This window comes from Electrophorus electricus, chromosome 4 (assembly GCF_041902795.1).
Source record: "Electrophorus electricus isolate QZ-2024a chromosome 4, ASM4190279v1, whole genome shotgun sequence".
NCBI lineage: Eukaryota > Metazoa > Chordata > Actinopteri > Gymnotiformes > Gymnotidae > Electrophorus > Electrophorus electricus.
The window spans coordinates 8,120,001-8,127,500 of NC_137500.1; the positions used below are offsets into that span (position 1 = coordinate 8,120,001).

The 7,500-nt window shown below is 44.2% G+C and overlaps 1 protein-coding gene and 1 long non-coding RNA gene across 6 annotated transcripts in view; one reads left to right on the forward strand and one right to left on the reverse strand.

The window, feature by feature from the left end:
• The window catches only part of LOC145657632 (uncharacterized), a 12,242-nt gene extending 8,282 nt beyond the window's left edge, over positions 1 to 3,960 (forward strand). The window contains exon 3 of the long non-coding RNA XR_014123507.1: positions 2,361 to 3,960. This is a non-coding gene — a long non-coding RNA (uncharacterized LOC145657632). The remainder of the gene's footprint in view (positions 1 to 2,360) is intronic.
• The window catches only part of mafb (MAF bZIP transcription factor b), a 63,712-nt gene that overhangs the window by 36,787 nt on the left and 19,425 nt on the right, over positions 1 to 7,500 (reverse strand). The window lies entirely within an intron of this gene.

Below are 7,500 nucleotides of genomic sequence, written 5' to 3' on the forward strand. Positions count from 1 at the left end.
AACTGCACTGTATATGCATGGAATACCTACAGAGTGCACATCTGCTGAAAGTGTGATGTAGGATAAAAGGCATCTCAATATGGCTAAGAATACTCCATACTGCTGGAGAGACAGACAGAGAGAGAGTCCCACATGACAAAAAGAACTACATTTTACTGAACTACTATTTATACTGTATATGATGGATATAAACCCTTTCCTCAGTGTGTGTGTGTGTGTGTGTGTGTGTGTGTGTGTGTGTAGGTGTGTGTGTGTGTGTGTGAGACAGAAACAGAGGGAATTTGCAGTGACTCTCGATATCTTTTCTTGGATAATAGGACACACACATACAGGCATGCTGTGCTTCTCCTTAAATAACGACACACATTCATACACTCCCAGCACACATCCAAATACACACACATGCACACACACTTTTACTTACAAAGTATCTGCATACTGATGCCAAGCCCCTGGTCTCTTCGTTATTCTCCAGAGAGTCTATGAGTTTGTAATGAGATGGGTTGCTTGAAATTGTTTCACTTTTATATTAGTTCCAGGGGCAGGTGATAATGCGGTGAGATTTGACTGGGTCTGAAGCACAGAGACACACTGTAATCTGCCTGCACACACACACACCCACATACATACACGCACGCACACACACACGCACACACATAGACCGCGACGAAGGCCGCTTCATCTCTATCGTCCCGTATTACACTCATTCATATAAACACAGTTGTGTGCACACACGCACACTGATAATCACAAAAGAAGCCAAATTCATCTGGTTCTCGTAACAGTACATGGATTGCTGTAAGCTGACATTATGTCGCCGAGTGCCCCAGAGAACAGAGAAAGAGAAAATGAAGCAAATCTGTGTGGTAACAGACGAAGACGCCTGAGAAGACACCCGCTCCAACCGCCGCTCTGTCATTCATCGAGCGCGTCTCCCTTGCACTAATTACAGCCCCGAATGAGATTATCATTTCATCTGCATCTTATCAGGTGTAATGAGCACAGTTTACAGTCGGAGGAATTTCCTAAACCAGAGTTGGGATTTGTCACCTCTGTGTCATGTTGTGTGACGGTGCATGTAAGCTATTTCTGATTGCGCTGTTGGTGTGTATTCCTGTCGGAATGAAGGAGATCCATCAAAAACATAAGTGTGAATGCTATTATACGCCTGGAAACTGCACTGAAATTTGAAAACCGGATTATGGTTATACTGTGCGTTTTCGTTCAAATACTACAAAATCGCATTCAAAACATTTTATGGTAATTACCTATCGTTTATAATGGTTTAATACAGTTATTCATTGCCTATAATTTGGACCTTACAACCACAATCATCCGATCTCATTAAACTATGACATAATCAGACTCCACTAGGACCTGGGCATGTTCGTTCAGTACTACACAGAGTGTAGCACGGTTCATTAATTTCATCTCAGCCGCCTTACCAATATGACACATGATGCCTTATGAGGTGGTATTAGCCACTAATGTGTAAATAAATTCCACATTATGGTGTGTGTATGTGTCAAAGCGCCTGCTCTGAAGCCACAGAAACCTGAGGTTTCTCGGGAAGGACCAAAGTGCTGATGTGGAGGTTCAGAGTGGATGTGTGTGTGTGTGTGTGTGTGTGTGTGTGTGTGTGTGTGTGTGTGTGCATGCATGTGTTTCTACTGGCATTAATGGAGAGCCCAATTAGCTTACCCTGCCCTTTTCTGCTTAGGCAATCTTGGGGGACACCTCTGAGGGCCAGACAAGGCTGAGTGAGGCCCCCAGGCAGTCGGTACAATTACCACTGAACTCAGCTTTTGTCTCAAACCTGCGATTAAAAGCTGCCAACGCCACAAGTTTCCTGATTGACCATCCTCATACTAAGAATAAATATTCACTATTAAAACACGTGACCAGGTGTGAAAATGCTAGTTCAATAATTATTGACAGATTAATTGATTGTCATTTACATATTAATTGATTGTCATTTACATATTCATCAGAGAATGCAGTGCCATTTCTCTTTTGTTTTAGCTTTCCTTGGTCAAAAGTAGTAAACACTTTTGTGTTACTAAGACACATTTTCACATAGTTGTGCAATGTATGATGTGTTTTATGTGTGATGAAGAATATCTCATAAATAGTAACCGGGTCTTATAAAACAGCGAATTAATTCAGCAAACCAACTTGTCAAAATGAAATATTGACATTAAAATAGCACTAGGAATTCACGATGGTATAAACTGGTGACATTTGAACTGTGTTGATGAACTGTATTTATATTTGAGCGTCTTTACCCCCTGCAACATCAGAAGCCATTACAGACCTTTCCTCTCCTCTTCCGTGTGGAATCTTTCGACTATTCCTGGCAGGCCGTCATTACCTCCAACGCGCGACCTGGCTCCTGGAGGCCCGTGTGCTGCACTGTTTACACCTGCAGCTCCATTTCCACAAGAAGAGCCTTGTCTCCGGGAGGACTGCCGGACAGCCCTGCCAGGCGCTCCCCGGCCTAGACGACTGCCAGTTAGGGCTTTTCTCTGTTTCTGTGCACTACAAATTCATTTTCAAGCTCTCATCGCTTATTCGCTTCTTCTGTTCTGTTCAGATGTGAGAACATGACAGAATTCAGTCGTGGACATTGCAGTGAGAGTCAGCACCACTCAGGGTATTATAAAGAAAACTGAGTTACAATGATTCAGACTGTTTATGTATATGTGTGTGTGTGTGTGTGTGTGTGTGTGTGTGTGTGTGTGTGTGTTTTGGGGGTAGAGTCAACAGCAGGCAGTAGAGAGGGAGCACCCAGAGTCTCTGAGCCCACGCCGTATGATTAGAAAGCCTCGGGAAGCTGGAGAAATGAAAGCTTTTACTCTAATTGTTTCAGGTGAGAACCAACTCTTCTCCAGCAACATATGGCGAATATCACTTTTAATCAAGCCAGCGTGCGTGTCTCCATATCATAAATCACATATATATGTAATGGCATTTTCTGAAGTCTCTTGGCACTGTCTTTCCCGAGACTGAAAAATTCTTCAGGAAAAGCTGAGACTGCACTGTAACTGTAGTTTTTTTTTTTTTTTTAAAGAGCAATTGAGGCGGGAGAGGGGCTTTAAGTTAAACATGTAACATGTAACACCTCCCCTCTGTCCCTCTCTCTCTCTCTCCTCACACACTTTGCCTGTAAGAGAGGAGATAAGTACTTCTTGTGTGTGACAGAACAATTTGGGGCAGGCAGGCAGGCTGAGAGAGTTATAGTGATGAAGCTGTCTGTGCTTCAGCCTCTGTGTTTTAAACGAGCTGATGAAACAGGCGTTGAATGCGCGCGCACACACACACACACGCACATATACACACACACAAGCACACACATGCACACATACATACAGACAAACACATCAACACACAGGTACACAGAGGGAGAGAGAGAGGCAGATGGAGGCATTATCACTGAGAATGACAAAACTCAGTAAATCAGTCAGATTAGCTTCGTATCATTGTCCTAAATGCAATATTATGTCCCAGTCTTTTCTGTTACATTAAAGATAATACACAGCAAAGCAAACACAAGACCTGGCTTTTTCCTGTGTGTGTGTGTGTGTGTGTGTGTGTGTGTGAGTGTGTGTGTGAGTGTTTGAAGGTATGTGTGTGTCTTGAGCTTAGAGAAGTCTGTGATAGCGATCAGTTGATTAAACACACAAGCTGGCAACTCCTTGAATGATAACCTACAGTTAAATCACATCAACTCCCCCACTCTTTGTGTGGGTGTGTGTGTTCATGTACACATACACTCCGTGTGTACACACAACCCAAATACAAAATACAATGTCAATGTAGCATGTGTGTAAGATGCAGGACTGCACAGGCATGGAACTATAAGGCACCCATATCTGCTCCACAAGCAACCTCTCACACACTCCTCCTCACACACCTCCACCTAAAGAACAATACAGTGTTCTTGTTTCCCTTCCTCGGCAAGCCTTAAACGCAACGCAAAGCTACTCTGCAGCCACCCGGCTCGTGTCAATATGCCTCGTATTTCACGTTTCATATCCCCGGAATACCGACGGTGGGGGGGGTGGGGGGTGGGGGGATATGGCATTTTGCCGCATATTCCGTAGAGAAACGGAGAGCCGGAGCATTCTAAACGAACGTAGCTCACCTCCGTCTCCCCCTCGCCACGTCAGGCTGGCGGCTGATGAAAAGGATTTATTTCCATTTATCGGAGCGCATCATCCCAGCAGAGGATGAGAGCAGGTCTGGCCTGCAGTCAGCACTGCTAATGGGAGCCTGGGGGTTAGTGGGAGCGGAGCAGCACCGCGGGAGGGCAGAGGAGCAGAGAGGGTGTTAGGCCCTTTCACTGTGAGCCATTCTGCTGAAATAAAGCCCAGGGAAATAAACACACACTCACACACACACAAATAAAAGCACTATATATAAACTCTTGGGTAAATTTAGAAGGTGATGAAAAAAATAATTGGGGTTATTGAAACATATCCAATTGACTATAGTCCTTCAGCGCTGTGGTTGAGGGGCGCTACAGTTAATGTACCATTGTGGGCTACAACGCTGTGGTTGAAGGGGGCTACAGTTAATGTATCATTGTGTGCTTAAGCGCTGTGGTTGAAGGGGGCTATAGTTAATGTACCATTGTGTGCTACAGCACTGTGGTTGAGGGGGGCTACAGTTAATGTACCATTGTGGGCTACAACGCTGTGGATGAAGGGGGCTACAGTTAATGTATCATTGTGTGCTTAAGCGTTGTGGTTGAGGAGGGCTACAGTTAATGTATCATTGTGTGCTTAAGCGTTGTGGTTGAGGAGGGCTACAGTTAATGTATCATTGTGTGCTTAAGCGCTGTGGTTGAAGGGGGCTACAGTTAATGTATCATTGTGTGCTTAAGCGCTGTGGTTGAAGGGGGCTACAGTTAATGTACCATTGTGTGCTACAGCGCTGTGGTTGAGGGGGGCTACAGTTAATGTATCATTGTGCGCTACAGCGCTGTGGTTGAGGGGGGCTACAGTTAATGTATCATTGTGCGCTACAGCGCTGTGGTTGAGGGGGGCTACAGTTAATGTATCATTGTGTGCTTAAGCGCTGTGGTTGAGGGGGGCTACAGTTAATGTATCATTGTACGCTACAGCGCTGTGGTTGAGGGGGACTACAGTTAATGTATCATTGTGTGCTTAAGCGCTGTGGTTGAGGGGGGCTACAGTTAATGTATCATTGTGTGCTTAAGCGCTGTGGTTGAGGGGGGCTACAGTTCATGTATCATTGTGTGCTACAGCGCTGTGGTTGAGGGGGGCTACAGTTAATGTATCATTGTGCGCTACAGCGCTGTGGTTGAGGGGGGCTACAGTTAATGTATCATTGTGTGCTTAAGCGCTGTGGTTGAGGGGGGCTACAGTTAATGTATCATTGTACGCTACAGCGCTGTGGTTGAGGGGGGCTACAGTTAATGTATCATTGTGTGCTTAAGCGCTGTGGTTGAGGGGGGCTACAGTTAATGTATCATTGTGTGCTTAAGCGCTGTGGTTGAGGGGGGCTACAGTTAATGTATCATTGTACGCTACAGCGCTGTGGTTGAGGGGGGCTACAGTTAATGTATCATTGTGTGCTTAAGCGCTGTGGTTGAGGGGGGCTACAGTTAATGTATCATTGTACGCTACAGCGCTGTGGTTGAGGGGGGCTACAGTTAATGTATCATTGTGTGCTTAAGCGCTGTGGTTGAGGGGGGCTACAGTTAATGTATCATTGTGTGCTGCGGTGGTGTGGTGGGGGGTATGGTTAATGTATCACTGTGTGCTACAGCGCTGTGGTTGAAGGGCACTACAATTAATGTATCACTCTGTGCTACAGCGCTGTGGTTGAGGGGGGCTACGGTTACATCATGAAGAAGAAAGAATGTCTTTTTGAAAGAAAACCTCAAGGTGCTGGCTGCCTGTGAAAAATGTATAACGACTAACTGAAGAGTCATTTCTACTCTTCTCTCAGCTCTTTACATGCACACACACACACACACATACTAGAAAGGTGAGTTTTTCTTGCTTAACTTGCTTAACCTTTTACAAAAAAAATTCAAATGTTGCATACATTTAAAAAATTTAAATAAAAAGCAGAGTAAAAACAACCAGCACAGCATTATAAAAATATAAAAATAGAATTTCATAAATAGCACATATGATTTTAATACTTAAAAAGGGCCTAAACTGGTATTTATATTTTAAATGTACACATTTTCTAATGATTGTAAATTTGACAAATGTATATATTATTTGGTTCACTTATTACTTGTGACTTTAAAAATGATTATATATGATGAATTTAAATTTACCTCTTTTTAAAGTGCCAATGATTAATTGTATTCTCCCATATTATATTCCACTAATGAAACATTTCGCAAGAATGCATTCATGCTTTTAGTGTCATTACAGGATGTGTGTGGGACAAGCAATACTGTTTCTATTTTGTGTCATTAATTTCACACTGTTGGCTGTGTGTACAAACATAACAGAGCGCACACATAATTACAGAGGTGAAATCGCAGAGAGAAAAGAAAGAGGGAGAGAGGGAAAGAGAGAGGGGGAGGGGAGAGAGAGAGGGAGGGAGAAGCAGAGTGTGTGTTTACACAGCAAGCACAGTAGGTACATGCTGTGCACCAAGTCAGAGCTACGTTTTCTCTCCCTCACATAAACACCCATGATTACCTACACACACACACACACACACACACACACACACACACACACACACACACACATAAACTCTCTCTGTCTCCCCTAGCTTATCCCTTCATCCCTCTTTCACTGCTAAATAATCACATCACCTCTTTAATTTTCTTCATTTCTGTAATCCAAAATATCCCCCCCCTTGTAGGCAGTAGGCAGTAGGTCAGGAGGGGTGTGATAAAGTCAAGCCAGGGCACCGTGTCCTGATTATGTAACACCCACACCCACACCTTCTCTAAATATCCCCAAACCACGGGAGTCACCCGTCAGAGAGCGACGGATGCCGCACAGGCAGTGAGTCACCGGCGGACAGAGTTGGGCAGGGACTGTCCACCAAAGGCCGTCACCCGCAAAGAACCAAGATGTGTCCCTCACTTTGTGCGTCCACTGCAGGGTCCCGAGGAGAGTCGCTTCGCTCCGGGCAAGCGGAGAACATGATCCACTGACTTAACCACAGCCTCTTGCTGTAGAAGGATGCTTGAGAACATAAATGCAAAAGGGATATATGGAGAATATAGGGAAATGGATGCAGCTTTTGGAAAAAAAAAAAAGAATTAGTATAGCTGCACGTGGTAGCTACAGACTACTGGGTCACTTCCTCCCTTTCTTTAGTACAGCAGTTACTGTGTCTAATGCAGCCTTAAAATCCAGCAGGAGAAAACAGCCGTTACTGTATTCTCATTTTAAAAATTCGAATGGCTTCACATTAGAGATTATTCAAAATAGTGCAAACCAACCTGGATTAGCATGTCGGCTTCACACCTTTAAACCATTATTAAGTGCACCTAAG